General features: G+C 44.5%; 1 protein-coding gene across 2 annotated transcripts in view; it reads right to left on the bottom strand.

Annotated features, from left to right (window-relative positions):
• ZCCHC24 (zinc finger CCHC-type containing 24) overlaps positions 1-19,018 on the bottom strand; it is a 315,644-nt gene that overhangs the window by 58,709 nt on the left and 237,917 nt on the right. The gene's annotated exons all lie outside the window — the stretch shown is intronic.

Below are 19,018 nucleotides of genomic sequence, written 5' to 3'. Positions count from 1 at the left end.
CCTTTGGTGCAATTAAACGCCTTTCAACATTCACTAAATCAAAATCTGGTTGATGCAATATTTTTTTGCCAATGTAGCTCTATGAGGGCTGTTCACTTTAAGGGATGAGTTGCACTTGTCAGTTGCTCCATTTTGGGATACATATAAGCTAATGCCAAACTTTTATTAACTCTTTATGGGGGAAAAAAAAATGTATGCGGTTGTTTTTTGACATTTTAAATTTTACACTTCTCATTTCCTGCACAAATAAAAAGTGTTACGGGGGTTCTCAGTCACCATGTTTGCTGCCGCTGCCGATAAAATAACACTTCTAGTGCAGGCACCGATCCAGAGGGTATCAGAACGCCCTCACGTGACATTGTTATGTCACACGAGGCCTTCGCCCAATCAGTCCTGGCTTTATTCTCCTTGCTTCTAACTAATCAAACATCAAGAGGTAGTTATCATGTAAATGGTTAAACGTCAAAACAATTTTTCTGCATTTTGTTGCAAAGAGATGCAGATTTGGTGCTGAAATTTTTACACCATATTCCTGCACGAAATCTGCATCTCCTGGCAAAAAATTTGCATCCATATTGCATCAAAATGGCATTGTTTTGATTTGTTTCATTGCCAGAAGATGAAGATTAGGTGCAGGAATATAGTGTATAAATTAAAGAACCAAATCTGCATCTCTTGGCAAAAAACCCCACACTGTTTTCTTAAAGGAGATGCAGGTCTGTGAACTTCGTGACCTCCCCTGAGTTCACTTTAATTTAGTCACCTGAGGTCAGATTACTTGTGGTCACAGCTGGAGGACTGTGGGAACCTCCAGCTGTGACCGCAAATAAATTGAGTGAATTTGTCGCTCATTCCTGAGTCTCAGTCATTTTCTGCATGAAGCCCACAGCGTGCGCTCATCTTCTGTGCCTGCGCGCTGTGCCTTCAGTATGTAGCAGAGCTGGAATCATCACGGGACCTCGTGTGGATTACGTCGGAACTGATTGTTTGGAGTTAATAAAAGGGAGAAAGAGGTTTGATTTTTTTGTATTTTATTTCAAATAAAGGATTTTTTCTGTTTTGTGTTTTATTTCTTTTCATTTACAGATTAGTAATCGGGGTGAGGAGGTCTCATAGACGCCTTCCATTACTAATCTAGGGCTTAGTGGCAGCTGTGAGCTGTCATTAACCCCTTATTACCCGTACTGCCACCGCACCGGGATAGTCGCATGTAATGGAGGCGATAATCCTGGGCAGCTGCATGCTGCTATTTTTATTCTGGGTGGCCCAATAACCATGGTCCCTCCCCAGCCTGAGAATACCAGCCCCCAGTTGTCGGCTTTGTAATGGCTGGGAATAAAAATTGGGGGACCACACGCCTATTTTACATTATTTCTTTCAATATTTTTTCAAAAAAAGCCGCAAGCGGTCCCTCTTATTTGGATACACAGCCAATATAAGCACACGGCTTCGGGCTGCAGCCTGTAGCCGTATGCTTTATCTGTGTTGGGTATCATTATATGGGTGACCCTAAACAAATTTTTTATTTACTTATTTTACACCAATGTAGACACACAGACAGTGTTATTGAAAGCAGTCAAACACGTCACACAAAGTGGGGGCACTGTCTAACTGCAACTAGAGACGTCGGAGGACTGCTGGTGGGCGGGGAAAGCTGTGCATATGCATGAAGGCTAATGAGGTGCCCCAGAAGTAGTCTTACAGCCGCACAGGAGACCGGTAAGTATAATACGCCTGCTTTTCCCTTTTTTTTCCCTTTATTTTTTATTACCAGAGTTGCAGGATCTGGATAGGTACCTAAAGTTCCCTAAGAACTCTGGGTCTGTAGTCGATGCATGAGTACTTTTGAACTTGCGCAGATCTGAACTTTTACAGTCCAGGTCCACCCATCACTACTAGTGACATAAATCAAAATATTGGTCTCTAGACAAGAACACATATAACAGATATAAACTCCACAGAATAAGTAAATATTCTTTTAATACAGGATCAAGCAAATGCGTCTTCTTTTCAACCAAACAACACATTGCTCTATGAAGTGGTCAGAGAGTCTGGAGTTGGGAACTCTAGAATCACAGCTTGTAATACCCACGTGCATGCAAGTCACAGAACGCAGCAAATAAAAGTCAGCCACACTCCCAAGGGAATGACAACAGAGGCCCACAGCATGCAAAGCTACTAGAGGACCGGAGGCTTATACCTCATGCTGAAATACCAATATGTACGAGTCATGGTTTTCCAAATGGAGGGTGACCTACTCTTCAGCTAATGATTGCTTAACACATTCAATGTTTTTAATGTGTAATTTTTGTTTAATTCCAGAACTAAAGAAAGTGTTGTGACAAAAGCTGCAATGAAGCAATATAGATATTCTATTAAAAAAAGCCACATGTGTTCCTGGGTTGATTTCATGTAGCTATCCGGGTAGCATCAGAATTCAGATTCTTCTATGCCCTACCAGCACCATTTAAACTTGGTAATATATTAATACCTCTTCCCCAGCAGTGAAAATAAAGCCTAACTCATATCACTCAATGAATGCTTAAAGGGGTTATCCGGCTTCTTTGACTTTTTTTTTTTTCATTTCCCTATTGGGCTACATTGGGGCAGGTAAGTAGATAGAGACCACTTACCTTCCCTGCTGTCAGCCCCTCTCCCCCGGCTCAGAGCGGTCATGTGACCGCTCCTGCCGCGATTTTGCTGCTTCCGGTCATTTCTTGTCAACATGGGCAGGACCATGTTGACATGCAAATGTGGAACAGCATGTTGCCTCCCTGCTGGGCGGGTACAGTGCGAGGAGTCACCGCCCCCTTCCCTGCACCCTTCCACACATTCCCCCGCACCTCTGTTACTCTCCAGTAACCTCCCCTGCACTGCTGTGGGGTCCGTGACCTGGGGGCGGGACCTGGCGGCAGCTGCCGTGGTGTCAGCTCCAGCATCGGGCCCCCTGCTCAGGATCACACATTCAAATGTACCGGCATCGCAGAGCACAGATGCCGGTACATTTGAAAGTGCTGATGAGAAGCAGCGCAGCGCTGCTTCTCATCACTGTCCCTCCGGCTGTCTGAGCTCTCTTCAGCACATTGGTGACGTCAGAGCACAGACAGCGTGCGAACGTGCAGGAGCGGCAGGGACCGAGGACGGGTGAGTATGTATTCCTTACATGTGTTCCCGATGGGGATGGGGATGTGTGCGGGCGGTGCAGAGCCATATGTGTGCGTGTGCAGAGCCATATGTGTGCGTGTGCAGAGCCATATGTGTGCGTGTACAGAGCCATATGTGTGCGTGTGCAGAGCCATATGTGTGCGTGTGCGGTACAGAGCCATATGTGTGCGTGTGCAGAGCCATATGTGTGCGTGTGCAGAGCCATATGTGTGCGTGTGCAGAGCCATATGTGTGCGTGTGCAGAGCCATATGTGTGCAGAGCCATGTGTGCGTGTGCAGAGCCATATGTATGCGGTACAGAGCCATATGTGTGCGGTGCAGAGCCATATGTGTGCGTGTGCGGTGCAGAGCCATATGTGTGCGTGTGCGGTGCAGAGCCATATGTGTGCGTGTGCGGTGCAGAGCCATATGTGTGCGTGTGCGGTACATAGCCATATGTGTGCGTGTGTGGTGCAGAGCCGTATGTGTGCGTGTGCGGTCATTATGTTTCTCCTGTCTTGAATTAGGCCAAAATAAAGAGAACCTGTCATTATGACTTAACCTGTTAATGTAAATGCATGGCCATAATAGCCCTGTAAGGCCCTGTGCGCACACTGCTATTTTTGCTGCCTTTTTGGTGCAATATTGGTGCAGTTTGTGTTCCTAAACTTCCTCCAGTCCTTCCCCAGCAAAGTCTATGAGAAATCCGAAATGCAGTGCGCACGTTGCTTCTTTTTTCCTTACAGGTTTTGCTGCAGTTTTTCTGCAGCAAAAAGAAGCAGCATGTGACTTCTTTTCTGCAGGTTCCTGCGTTTTTCCCTGTGTTTTACTATTGATAATGTTTAAAAATTGCAGGGACAAAAACGCAACAACAACGCAACAAAAATGCACCATAATGTGGTAAAAACGCATGCTTTTTTTGGGTGCATTTTTCTGCCATAGGGTGTGTTTTTCGCTGGAGAAACAAATCTGCAGTATGCACACATAGCCTTAAGGCTACTTTACACGCTGCGATATCGGTCCCGATATCGCTAGCGTGGGTACCCGCCCCCATCTGTTGTGCGACACGGGCAAATCGCTGCCCGTGTCGCACAACATCGCCCAGACCCGTCACACATACTTACCTGCCCGGCGACGTCGCTGTGACCGGCGAACCACCTCCTTTCTAAGGGGGCGGTCCGTGCGGCATCACAGCGACGTCACTGAGTGGCCGCCCAATAGAAGCGGAGGGGCGGAGATGAGTGGCCGGAACATCCCGCCCACCTCTTTCCTTCCTCATAGCGGCCGGGAGGCAGGTAAGGAGAGCTTCCTCGTTCCTGCGGCGTCACACATAGCGGTGTGTGCTGCCGCAGGAGCGACGAACTACATCGTTACTGCTGCAGTAACGATAATCGAGAATGGACCCCCATGTCACCGATGAGCGATTTTGCACGTTTTTGCAACGATGCAAAATCGCTCATCGGTGTCACACGCAGCAACATCGCTAATGCGGCCGGATGTGCGTCACAAATTCCGTGACCGCCAACGACTCCGCATTAGCGATGTCGCAGCGTGTAAAGCCCCCTTTAAACTGATTTTTTAAATCAAAAATTTTTATTGCATTTTAAAACTTTCATAAACATAACAACAAATTGTGAGGGTAGTCCTCACACATACCCCCTCCCCTCCCCTCACCCTCTTCCGGTCGACAGTCTCACCCCTCCACTGTGATCTTTCCTTTCCTACCTATAGTCTAAATATCCTATCTTTCAGTAGATCAAATGACGCTAATCCTGTAAAGTCCAGCCACTTGCTCCAGATCTTCTAATATTGAGTTCTCCTTCCCCTTTTAATATAAACATTTTTCTCCATATAAATAATATAATTCACTTTTTCAACAAATTCCTTACGTGTCGGTGCTTTTTCAGATAGCCAATACAAGGCAATTAGTTTCCTTGCTGCATACAACAATCATGCCACTGCCAGTTTCTCTTGTTCATCCACCCCCACTTCATCCACATAGCCCAGCACACATACCAGCGGGTTTCTGGGTAGGTCCACTTGCATCACTGATTGAATTAAATTTAACACTGTGATCCAAAACCCTTGTAAACACGGGCATTCCCACAACATGTGCATGGTCCCTGCTTCTTCCATAGTACATTTTGGACACTTGGACTTTCTTCATCCACACGGGGGTTCTAAATACTCTGTATACAACATATTATTGCGATAGCCGTTTTGCCTCGCTGAGAGATATTTTGATGACATATTGCAAAATAGACTCCCATTTCTCCTCCCCAATTTCTCCCAAATCTTCCACCCACCTTGCATATGCCCCAATTTGTTGCCTCCCAACCGACATGGACAGAAGTCCCCAGTATACCATCGATATACATCCTGCCATCCCTCTCTGCGACCCTAATATATTAATTACACTATCTGATTGTATAACAATTGGTGTTATTCTGTTCTGCGATTCAAATGCGTGACGTAGCTGCAGGTATTTATAAAACATACTATGTCCCAGTGGGAAGTCTTTTAGCAGTACTTCAAAAGTCTTAAATATATTTCCATCCATCACTTGGGAGAGGTACCAGATACCAATTCTCCTCCATTGCCCAAATTCTTTAAGGGATAAAAATTCCGGAATGTTGGGGTTGTCCCACATGGGGGTATATCTAGTGAACCCGGTTACCTATCAACTGTATAGTAGGATATAATGCAGAGTGTGAACGAAACTTTCCTGCCTCCAGACTTGCCAGCAGAGGACCTTTTCCGATCACATACTGTAATATTTTCCCCGCCAAGGTCTCCAAACCTGTCACACCCCACCCCACCATGGGTTGGCTCTGGGCAGCTAAGTAATAGCACCAAGGATTAGGTAGAGCCAGTCCCCCTTCGTCTTTTGGTCTCTGTAAATATTCTAACCTCATCCGTGGGCGCTTCCTTCCCCAGATTAAGCCTTGGAAAATAGAATCTATTTTATAAAACCTATTTTCTGGTAGCCATACCAGGGCGTTATGGAGCACATAGAGCAGTTGGGGCATTAGGATCATCTTAGCTAAATTGACTCTCCCCACCACCGAAAGGTACAGTTTGGACCAGGCCAGAATCTTTTGTTTGAACTTAAGTAAAAGGGGGGAGAGATTGAGACGTTCATACTCAGCCAGTTTATTGGATATCATAATTCCAAGATATTTAAACTCTGACACCACCTGAACCGGAGCACAAGTCACCACTACACTGGAAGTGTGGCATCAAAACCGATTTGTCCCAATTTATCATGAGCCCTGATATGCTTCCAAAGTTAGATATAACCCTCATTACCGCCTCCAAATAATTCCCTGCATCTGCCAGAAACAATAATAAATCGTCCGCATATAAGGCCACTTTCTCCTCAACACTCCCATATCGGTAACCCACTACACCAGGATACCGCCGCATCACCGCCGCCAGTGGTTCAATAGCGATGGCAAACAACAGGGGGGACAGTGGGCACCCCTGCCTTGTGCCCCTATAGAGAGAAAATCTATCTGATATGCTGCCATTTTCCCTAATTCTTGCCGTAGGAGCAGAGTACAACAGCTGCACCCACCTAATATACACTTCCACAAACCCCATTGATCGCATCGTAGCCCATAGGTACCCCCACTCTACGCTGTCAAAAGCTTTGGCCGCGTCTAGGGAGAGAATAACCCGCCTCCCCTTATTTTCCGCCGGTATCTGCATATTCAGGTACAGTCTCCTAAGGTTAGTTGCCGTGGATTTGTTGGGCATAAACCCTGCTTGATCTGGGTGTATTAGGGATGTAATGACTTTGGTGAGCCTATTTGCAAGCATCTTAGCCAGGAGCTTTACATCTACTGTCAATAAAGGAAACGGAAAGAAGAAAACGATCAAGCGTCCAATGTGTGCAAAAGAACAATTTTTATTGATCAGTACAGAGGTGGACATACAGAAGGTAAAAGATAAAAACAGCAACCAGGAGAACCAGCGGTAACAGTCACAGTTATAAATGTCTGACTAATGCAAGCACCATGTGGTATAATGTAAGTATCTAACAACTGTCAGCCAGTATCTTAAAGGGGTGAAAACTAGTATGATATAGATCAAACATTGGGAATTATTATTTTAGTCATACAGCAAAACTGGATATATCAAACTACTGGATCGTTATATTTATACATCCAGTTATTAAATACCCCATATAGCAAGGTTATTATATTTGTTATATGATGGTGAGTCATACAGCAATAATTCAACATCCACAATTGTGTCCCAAAAGGCACCCCATTATAAGCAGCAAGGTGCTGGCAAAGTCAGACAGAACCACGTGGAAGATTCAATATAAACTCCTATGTAGGAGATAGAGGCAAGGCACGCTATAGAGGGTAATGGCAAATACCAAGCCATATATATCAATAAGATACCAATCATAGGGACAAATTGCCCTCTCCGAATTAGTGGACTAAGGATGTACAGTATGAAATAAACTTACCACGTGTATGGATGGATGAATAGGGATCGTGAACCGCCGGAAACTCCGCCTACCCGACGGCCGTTTCGGCAACCGCCTTCGTCAGGGGGGGTTAAGTAATGCTACGTAGGTGGCTCTAATATAGGGGACACCCATCAATCACCATCCGGCATCACCGCACGTGACGCATGCATTGCCGCGGCAACGCGTGACGCCCGTCGAGCACCACGTCAAGGACGGGCAACGCCAGATCACAACACGTGATCCGGCAGTGAACCGCCCATATAGACATAGCAACCCGGAGGACGCCGCGCGCAAGGAGGCACGCATGCGTACAGATGATCCGCATGGAGATAGTTTCATGCAAGGAAAAAATGGAACTAATCATGCCCGGTATAGACGAGAACAGCAAGGAGGCATCTGAACATATGCTCGCCTATAAGGTATGCATATCCTTGTAATCCATGATCATGGATGTCATAAACCACACATCTAATGGTAGTAAAAAACATACATTAAATAGATAACTTTTTAATTTGAATAGAAGGCATATTTTAAAGATAAGAAGAAATTCATAAGGGTCTTGAATCACATAATTTTTAATGGCAGCAACAATTCTGCAATAGGACAAATTTGTCAATGTACCATGATCGCCAAACAAACAGTCTTGTATTGAAAAATGATTATTATTATATATATATGAGTGAGGGCAGTGATACATACACCTGCCTAAATGTCAACATCCAAAATTCAGCATGTGACTGCAACAAAGATAATCTACTGATAATAATCATATACCCATAATAAAATGTATACGGCAATAACATGAGCAGTATTAATAACCACATGACTATAGTGGAACAAATAGTAATTTGGAGATCAAGGTACATAACCATAGGTATGGAAGAGGAGGGGGGAAAGGGAAGGGGGGGGAAGAGGGGAGAGAGGGGGGGAGGGGAAAAGAGGGGGGGTTGTGATACAACTGGATATAAGTATACGATAGACCAATTATAAGAATCAAAACACGTTAGTGTCACATAGCATATAGTCCATACACATATCAATTGATTGAATGGTAACAAGTGGGGGGGGGGAGGGAGGGAAAGGGATGGGGAAAAGGGGGGGTGAGGGGAAGAGGGGGTAGGAAGGGGGGAGGGAGCGGAAAGGCATATATAAAGAATAGTCCATAATGGTGTGTGGCTCAGCAAATCCCGTGAGTTTTGAGTCCAAAATATATCTGTGTCCAAACGTCAAAGGTTCCACAAATTCACAATGGAGTCAGAGTGGTGCCCATATCAAATGAAAATAATCAACGAGCCTATAGGTAGCAATAGAGAAAGAACTGTTAAAACCAAATTAAAACACATGTAAATATAAAAACCATAGAGTAGACCAAAACAATTTGGAGGAATAGTTATAAGAATGGAACAAAGCTCATGTTTTCATTCAAACCAGATGGATGTAAAGTGGATAATGTCCAAATCCATCGGGTTTCCATCTGGGCTAGCCGTTTACTCACTGGCCCACTCCTAATGGAGCTATCAATAGCATCAATACCTTTCACTCTCAAAAGGGAAGCATCACAATTGTGATGCTCCCGAAAGTGTTTTGGTAGAGTCTTAAGTAAGGATGTGTCCACTTGGCTAGACGCTGCTAGAATGCCTAAGACATGTTCGCGGACGCGTATTTTAAGCTGGCGTGTAGTTAAGCCGATGTAGATTTTTGAGCAGGGGCAGGTAGCATGATTACTGCATTTGTAGTACACGTAATTAATTTTTTAATATGATAGTTTTTAAGCCCTGTCGAGTCCGTAAAGGTGTCACTACTGTCGATATTGGGACATGCTACACATTTACCGCATGGAACGCACCCCTGTCTAGGGACAAACCTGGCAGGCCCAGTGAGCGTTTGTTGGGTGTCACCTTGATGATAACTATGAATCAACGTGTCGTACAGGTTCTTCGCTCGTCGAAAAGTAATCTTGGGTCGAGTAGGAATAGTTTTATTCAAAATGGGATCGGCCTGCAGAATAGGCCAGGCTTTTTCCAGGCATTTAAACATGGATGCTGATTCTGCATGGAAATTTGTAATAAACCGCACAGTATCAGAATTGGATTTTCTATCTTGCTTATACAAGGTGGATTCACGAGTGGAGTAATTTGCACGATGGTAGGCACGTTTGATCACTCTATTGCTGTAGCCTCTGTCTTTAAAGCGTTGTTTCATATCGGTAGCTTGTTTTTCAAAGTCTGCTTCGGTTGAGCAAACTCTCCGAAGCCGCAAAAATTGGCCGATAGGGATGGCTTGAACCATATGTTTGGGGTGAGCAGAGGATGCATGTAGAAGTGAATTCGTGGAAGAAGGCTTTCGAAAGAGGTCAGTCTGAATATGATTAGTGTTGTCTTTTTTAATAATAACGTCTAAAAATTCGACCTGCGTTGTGGACCATTGGTAGGTAATTTTGATGTTACGCTCATTATTGTTCAAAAAGGACATGAATTGATGTAAAGTGTCAGTGGGTCCCTGCCAGATCAGAAAAAATGTCGTTGATGTACCGTGCCCAAAAGAGGACACAGTCCATCGACAACTCCCGATCTGACAGGAACAGGTCCCTCTCCCACAGCCCCAGGAACAAGTTGGCATAGGATGGTGCGAAAGACGCACCCATCGCAGTGCCCTGGAGCTGCAGGTAGAAGGACCCCTTGAATATGAAAAAATTGTGAGTGAGGGAAAATTGTAAAAGTTCCATAACAAGATTGATAAGTGGTTTGGATAAATTGGACATGTTAAGAAAGAATCTGGTGGCAGATAAACCATCATGGTGTCTGATGCTAGTGTAGAGGGACTCGATATCACCAGTTACAAGGATAGTATCCTCACCAATACACAAGCCATCAACTTTTTTGAGGAGGTCACCAGTGTCTTTCAAAAAAGAGGGTAAACATTCAACAAGTGGTTGAAGATGGTGGTCAATCCACCTGTTGATGTTCTCTAAATAATTGCCACACCCCGATATAATCGGCCTCCCAGGAGGGTTTTCCATGTTTTTGTGTATCTTCGGCAGAAGATATAGGGTAGCGATAGTTGGTTCCGATACTTGTAATGCCGTAGCGAGTTCTTTGGTGATAAAATTGTCATCTGTAGCCACCCCGATGATATCTCATAATTGTTTCTTAAAGGACAATAGAGGATTGAATGTCATTTTTTTTATAGCAGACATGGTCATGTAGTTGACGAAAGACTTCCTTTTCGTACAGCGGGGTTGGCCAGATGACAATGTTACCACCTTTATCAGCCGCTTTAATTATTATGTCTGGTATCTGTTGGATTTCCCTTAGGGTGGCTTTGCACGTTGCGATATTGCACGTGCGATGTCGATGGGGTCAAATCGAAAGTGACGCACATCCGGCGTCGCAGTCGATATCGCAACGTGTAAAACCTTTTTAATACGATTAACGAGCGCAAAAGCGTCGTTATCGTATCATCGCTGCAGCCTCCGACATTTCCATAATGCCGGTGCAGCGACAGGTACGATGTTGTTCCTCGCTCCTGCGGCAGCACACATCGCTGTGTGTGAAGCCGCAGGAGCGAGGAACTTCACCTTACCTGCCGCCGGCTGCAATGAGAAGGACGGAGGTGGGCGGGATGTTTACATCCTGCTCATCTCCGCTTCAATTGGCCGCCTGCCGTGTGATGTCACTGTGACGCCGCACGACCCGCCCCCTAAGGAAGGAGGTTATCGTTAGAAATCTGAGTGGATATTTTATGAAACTGCTGAGAAACTACCTGTACGAATAAGTCGACATGTGTACATGAATTGAGAGGAGGAAACTTTTTTGACTTCAGTCTAATAGATGATGGAATAATACTCCCCTCTCCCCCAGAGTGTTCTTCCGATAGCTCTTCCAAGATCTTTAAGGCTGATTGTTCTCTTTCAGAGGGAAAGAGAGAATGCAGCGTCTCATCATAGAAATGTTTCTTAAAGATCAAGGATCTCGCAAATATATGTAGATCCTTGGTAGCATTTTTCATTCATGTCCTTTTTGAACAATAACGAGCGTAACATCAAAATTACCTACCAATGGTCCACAACGCAGGTCGAATTTTTAGACGTTATTATTAAAAAAGACAACACTAATCATATTCAGACTGACCTCTTTCGAAAGCCTTCTTCCACGAATTCACTTCTACATGCATCCTCTGCTCACCCCAAACATATGGTTCAAGCCATCCCTATCGGCCAATTTTTGCGGCTTCGGAGAGTTTGCTCAACCGAAGCCGACTTTGAAAAACAAGCTACCGATATGAAACAACACTTTAAAGACAGAGGCTACAGCAATAGAGTGATCAAACGTGCCTACCATCGTGCCAAATACTCCACTCGTGAATCCACCTTGTATAAGCAAGATAGAAAACCCAATTCTGATACTGTGCGGTTTATTACAAATTTCCATGCAGAATCAGCATCCATGTTTAAATGCCTGGAAAAAGCCTGGCCTATTCTGCAGGCCGATCCCATTTTGAATAAAATTATTCCTACTCGACCCAAGATTACTTTTCGACGAGCGAAGAACCTGTATGACACGTTGATTCATAGTCATCATCAAGGTGACACCCAACAAACGCTCACTGGGCCTGCCAGGTTTGTCCCTAGACAGGGGTGCGTTCCATGCGGTAAATGTGTAGCATGTCCCAATATCGACAGTAGTGACACCTTTACGGACTCGACAGGGCTTAAAAACTATCATATTAAAAAATTAATTACGTGTACTACAAAAGCAGTAATCTATCATGCTACCTGCCCCTGCTCAAAAATCTACATCGGCTTAACTACACGCCAGCTTAAAATACGCATCCGCGAACATGTCTTAGGCATTCTAGCAGCGTCTAGCCAAGTGGACACATCCTTACTTAAGACTCTACCAAAACACTTTCGGGAGCATCACAATTGTGATGCTTCCCTTTTGAGAGTGAAAGGTATTGATGCTATTGATAGCTCCATTAGGAGTGGGCCAGTGAGTAAACGGCTAGCCCAGATGGAAACCCGATGGATTTGGACATTATCCACTTTACATCCATCTGGTTTGAATGAAAACATGAGCTTTGTTCCATTCTTATAACTATTCCTCCAAATTGTTTTGGTCTACTCTATGGTTTTTATATTTACATGTGTTTTAATTTGGTTTTAACAGTTCTTTCTCTATTGCTACCTATAGGCTCGTTGATTATTTTCATTTGATATGGGCACCACTCTGACTCCATTGTGAATTTGTGGAACCTTTGACGTTTGGACACATATATTTTGGACTCAAAACTCACGGGATTTGCTGAGCCACACACTTACCATTATGGACTATTCTTTATATATGCCTTTCCGCTCCCTCCCCCCTTCCTACCCCCTCTTCCCCTCACCCCCCCTTTTCCCCATCCCTTTCCCTCCCTCCCCCCCCCCCACTTATTACCATTCAATCAATTGATATGTGTATGGACTATATGCTATGTGACACTAACGTGTTTTGATTCTTATAATTGGTCTATCGTATACTTATGTCCAGTTGTATCACAACCCCCCTCTTTTCCCCTCCCCCCCCCTCTCTCCCATCTCCCCCCCCCCTTCCCTTTCCCCCCTCCTCTTCCATACCTATGGTTATGTACCTTGATCTCCAAATTACTATTTGTTCCACTATAGTCATGTGGTTATTAATACTGCTCATGTTATTGCCGTATACATTTTATTATGGGTATATGATTATTATCAGTAGATTATCTTTGTTGCAGTCACATGCTGAATTTTGGATGTTGACATGTAGGCAGGTGTATATCACTGCCCTCACTCTTATATATATATATATATATATATATATATATAAATATTATAAAATAATAATAATTTTTCAATACAAGGCTGTTTGTTTGGCGATCATGGTACATTGACAAATTTGTCCTATTGCAGAATTGTTGCTGCCATTAAAAATTATGTGATTCAGGACCCTTATGAATTTCTTCTTATCTTTAAAATATGCCTTCTATTCAAATTAAAAAGTTATCTATTTAATGTATGTTTTTTACTACCATTAGATGTGTGGTTTATGACATCCATGATCATGGATTACAAGGATATGCATACCTTATAGACGAGCATATGTTCAGATGCCTTATTGCTGTTCTCGTCTATACTGGGCATGATTAGTTCCATTTTTTTCCTTGCATGAAACTATCTCCATGTGGATCATCTATACGCATGCGTGCCTCCTTGCGCGCGGCGTCCTCCGGGTTGCTATGTCTATATGGGCGGTCACTGCCGGATCACGTGTTGTGATCTGGCGTTGCCCGTCCTTGACATGATGCTCGGCGGGCGTCTCCGCGGCAACGCATGCGTCACGTGCGGTGATGCCGGATGGTGATTGATGGGTGTCCCCTATATTAGTCCCCTATATTAGAGCCACCTACGTAGCATTACTCCACCCCCCCTGATGAAGGCGGTTGCCGAAACGGCCGTCGGGTAGGCGGAGTTTCCGGCGGTTCACGATCTCTATTCATCCATCCATACACGTGGTAAGTTTATTTCATACTGTACATCCTTAGTCCACTAATTCGGAGAGGGCAATTTGTCCCTACGATTGGTATCTTATTGATATATATGGCTTGGTATTTGCCATTACCCTCTATAGCGTGCCTTGCCTCTATCTCCTACATAGGAGTTTATATTGAATCTTCCACGTGGTTCTGTCTGACTTTGCCAGCACCTGGCTGCTTATAATGGGGTGCCTTTTGGGACACAATTGTGGATGTTGAATTATTGCTGTATGACTCACCATCATATAACAAATATAATAACCTTGCTATATGGGGTATTTAATAACTCTGGATGTATAAATATAACGATCCAGTAGTTTGATATATCCAGTTTTGCTGTATGACTAAAATAATAATTCCCAATGTTTGATCTATATCATACTAGTTTTCACCCCTTTAAGATACTGGCTGACAGTTGTTAGATACTTACATTATACCACATGGTGCTTGCATTAGTCAGACATTTATAACTGTGACTGTTACCGCTGGTTCTCCTGGTTGCTGTTTTTATCTTTTACCTTCTGAATGTCCACCTCTGTACTGATCAATAAAAATTGTTCTTTTGCACACACTGGACGCTTGATCGTTTTCTTCCTTCCGTTTCCTTGATTATTATTATGCGATTTGTTCAGACATCCATATGTGGTCAGCGGTTGCTTTTGGATAAAGTATTTTTTATCACCAATATAATATGCAATTAGGCCAAGATGCAACCCATTTACCTTTCTCTTTGTTTGTAATCTACCGTCAATAGTGAAATCGGTCTGTAAGAGGCTGGCAAACCCGGGTCTTTGCCTTCTTTAGGGAGTACCACAATTATTGCCTCCTGCATAGACGGCATAAGCTCTCCTCTTTCCAGACATGAATTATATACCTTAAGCAGCACCGGCAGTAAAACCTCCCTATGTTGCTTATATACTTCAGCCGGAAACCCATCTACCCCCGGCGCCTTATCATTCGCCATATCAGTCAAAGCTAGCTCCAACTCCTCTAAGTCAAATGGCTCATCTAGTAACTCTCTAGATTCCCTTGAGAGGACTGGCACCTGAGCTCTGCCTAGAAATGCATCCACCTCCCCCGCCTCCGGGTGCACCTTGACTGAGTATAGATCAGAGTAGAATGTTTCTAGTACTTTTAGAATCCCCGAGGTGTCCGTGACAACTGCCCCATCTACTGACTGTAACCGTGCAATATATGTCGATTCCCTCTGTGCCGCAGCTATCACTGATAATAGGTGACCCGCCCGTTCTCCATTCTCAAAGGACTGCATGGTTTAGAACATTTTCTTTCTCTCCGCTGCCTGTATGGTCAATTTATTAACCATCTTTTGAGCTGCCTTCATCCTAGCTTTTGCCGCCGGCGTGGTGTCTGATATTAAAGCATCTTCCGCCTCCCCCAATTCCTGAAATGCAAGCTGATTCTGCCTTCTTGCCTCCGACTTTACCTTAGATATACCCCTTATATACAATCCCCTCAAGTACGCCTTCATTGCCTCCCAAACCATTCCAATAGATGCTGATCCTTCATTGAACCTAAGGTATTCCCTTAAACTATCACTAATACCGCCCCCTTCTTCCACTAATTGTAACCAAAAGGGATTTAATTTCCATAAGGGTCTATTTTGGTTTTGTTGTTCCCCCAGGTCTATTTCTACACACAGGGGCGAATGATCTGATACCGTCCTGGGGAAGTATTTAGTACCCACTACCAAACCTTGCATTGCTTCATTGCCCAAGACCAGATCAATGCGTGACAGGGATGAGAACGTAGCCGAATAACAGGAGTATTGATACATTTCCAGATGCCGAGTCCTCCACAGGTCAATCAGCGCCGTTTCTTTAAGTAAATTACCGAATGGTGTACAGTTACCCCCCATTTTTCGTACCTCATGTCTCCCTTTGTCCCAATGTGAATTCGTAATATTATTAAAATCTCCCATTATCATAAAGGGAACCCCCGGAAAGTCTGCCAATAAATTTTTCAAACTGTGAAGTAGTTTGCTGCAATATGGCGGAGGTATGTATAGGGATATAATTACTACGGCTCTTGTCCTCAGCCTACAGGAAAGACATACATACCGCCCATTTTTATCCACGATGACCTTTAGAAATTCAAACCGTGCGCCTGAGCATACTAGTATACTGGCCCCTCTGGAGTATGCAGAATATGTAGAATGATACCCCACCCTGAGCCACCTTCTATCCAGTAGATGCAGCTTCTCCGGTATCATGTGTGTTTCCTGCAAGCAAATTAGGTCAGGTTTTTCTGTGCGTAAAAATTGAAATACTGCTTGCCTTTTGATGCTAGAGGCTAAGCCCCTAACATTCCAACCAATTAGCTTAATGCGTCCTGCCATATGATTGACAAATTCTCGTTCTCCCAGAGCTCCTTAATATGCCAAATGAGACTGTCGACCGGCCCACCCTCCCCCTATCCCCCCAATATAAACACCCCCCACAACAATAAACATAGTAACACATTGTTGCCACTAGTCCCCTTTGTATCAGGGACGGAGGGCATATGTTTGCCTTGGCAAGTCTGCCAGATACCGTGTCCATCTTTTGTCGTGTTTCCTCTTTTACGACGGACAGGGCCCTATCAACCATCAATAACACCATAATCAGGACCTCCAGAAGGAGGGGCGGACCCCGCCTGTTTGTCGTGCACGGTATCCGGCTGTCCATCTGATCAGTATTGCAGTCCTGCCATATTCTTGCAATGCCCCTTTTTTTTAATATTTTAAGGGGGAAGAACGAAAGCAAGTTACGGGAAAGAAAAAGGGAAAAAAAAGGAGAAAGAAAGGGGGAGGGGAAGTGGGTAAAACAAAGAGAGAGAGAAAAGTAGTATAAGAAGAAGACAGAGGGTGGAATAAGAGGAGCCAGAGGGGAGAAAAAGAAAAACAAAAAAAAAAAAAAGAGGGGGGGGAGAATAAAAATTCAGTATTTATGCATTGCGAGACCAGTATGAGTTGGAAAGTCCCTTTCCATAGCCAGGATTCCATTTTCTCCCATCCTCAGTGGTGTTTGCAGACCCCTTTCCTCTAGAGTCCATTAAATGTAGATTTAAATTTAGATTGCCGAGGTAAACAAAAAAATGTTTTTTTTTAAATTTTCAAACACGAACTCCTCCCTGGCAACCATAGCATAGTATTTTTCCTCTACACCACTGCGTGCGATGAGAGGTAGGGTGTCCCCAAAAGTCATTCTCCAGCTTCCCCTTCACGACCCTCCCACCGCAAGCGTTATTCATTGCTATCCAGCCATCTTAGCGCTTCCTTAGTATCCAGGAAAAAGTGCACTATTCCTCCAGCTACTACTGAGTTTCGCCGGGTACATCATGGAGTATACCAGGTTCAGTTGTCTCAGCCTTCTCTTGATGTCAATGAACTTGGCTCTTTGCTTTTGCACTTCTATGGAGTAATCTGGAAAAATTGATATCTTGGAGCCATTGATGATCAGGTCCGGGTGTCCTCTGGCATACTTCAGGATATTATCCCTGTCTCTGTAGTGCAGTATTTTGGCCAGGACAGGTCACGGTGGGTGTCCAGGAGGCAGGGGGCGGGTGGGAACCCTATGGGCTCTTTCCACCGCATATAGAGGGGTGAGATGCTCAGATCCAATTTTACTTTTCAACCATTCCTCAAAAAAATCAGTTGGGGATGTACCTTCCACTTTCTCTGGGATACCAATTATTCTCAGGTTGTTACGCCTTGATCTATTTTCAAGGTCATCCGTTTTTGCTAGGAGTGCTGCTATTTGCTGTGCTGCACGCTGCCCGTCTCTGTCAGATCCTGCCATGTGGTCCTCCATGACACTGACTCTGCTCAACTTCTCCTGTTCTCTCTTTCACTTCATGAAGCTTGTGTCGCATGGATGCCATGTCTTCTCTCAGGCTCCCCAGCTGCAGGGTCACCTCAGTAATAGATTCTCTGCATAGCAATACTGCTGTGAGAATGTCTCTCAGTGTGGGCTCTTCAGGGATATTCTGTGTGCCTGCCAGCTCTCCTAGCTGTGCTGCCTGAGATCTGGGATTTGTCTCTGCCATGCAGGCCTGAGCTCCCTCGTTGCTCTCACCCCTCCCTCCTCCTGCACTCAGCACCATGCTGTCTGCAAGTCCCATATTCATCTGCAGCTCACCTCTCACTGTCTCTCTGTGATGGGCACCGCTCTCCTGCCTGGCAAAACGCTCCAGCCGTGTTGCAGCCTGTCTTCTGCTCTCCTCAGCGTCTGCACCATTATCTTTTCTCTGCTCCATGTTGCCCATGGCACCATCTTGATTCTGCTCCTCCACTTCTCCCACCTGCTTTTTCGGCCCCCTCCTTGTCATATCTGTGCCAGTAAGCAATGCAATCAGGTCAGGCGGGTCAGAGGGTCGTCCAGCTGCAGCCTGTGACTTCTGAGAGTGTTTTTGGGTTTCTTCCCTACGGATTTTCTAGATGCTTGGCAGGAGCTACAGGATCTGCTTCCACTCACATACTGAGCTAGGCCACGCCCCTCGCCTTAAACTGATTTAATGGATACCTGTAGTGTAAAATCCCTAGCCTGGTTATTTTTTACTTCACTTTTTGTGCAATAGGCTCTTTGTGCATCAGGACGGGTCTGTGAGGCACGATGATGAATGTGTGCAAGCACTGCCCACGGCAAGGCAACTGCTAGCATGAAATTTAAGAAAGGAGGCTCATACAAATGAGGAGGGGTCACGGCACAGACAAAGACCCTACCCATAGTCCCACTCCAATGCACAAAATAGGCTATTGTACCAAAACATCTAAGGTGAATTAAACAAGAATCAGGGAACACATTTTTTTAATACAGGTATCTATTAAATCAGTTTAACAGG

The sequence above is a fragment of the Anomaloglossus baeobatrachus genome, chromosome 5 (assembly GCF_048569485.1).
Source record: "Anomaloglossus baeobatrachus isolate aAnoBae1 chromosome 5, aAnoBae1.hap1, whole genome shotgun sequence".
In the NCBI taxonomy this organism is placed as follows: domain Eukaryota; kingdom Metazoa; phylum Chordata; class Amphibia; order Anura; family Aromobatidae; genus Anomaloglossus; species Anomaloglossus baeobatrachus.
The sequence above is the reverse complement of the archived record's forward strand: the minus strand, read 5'-3'. Positions and strand labels throughout refer to the sequence as shown.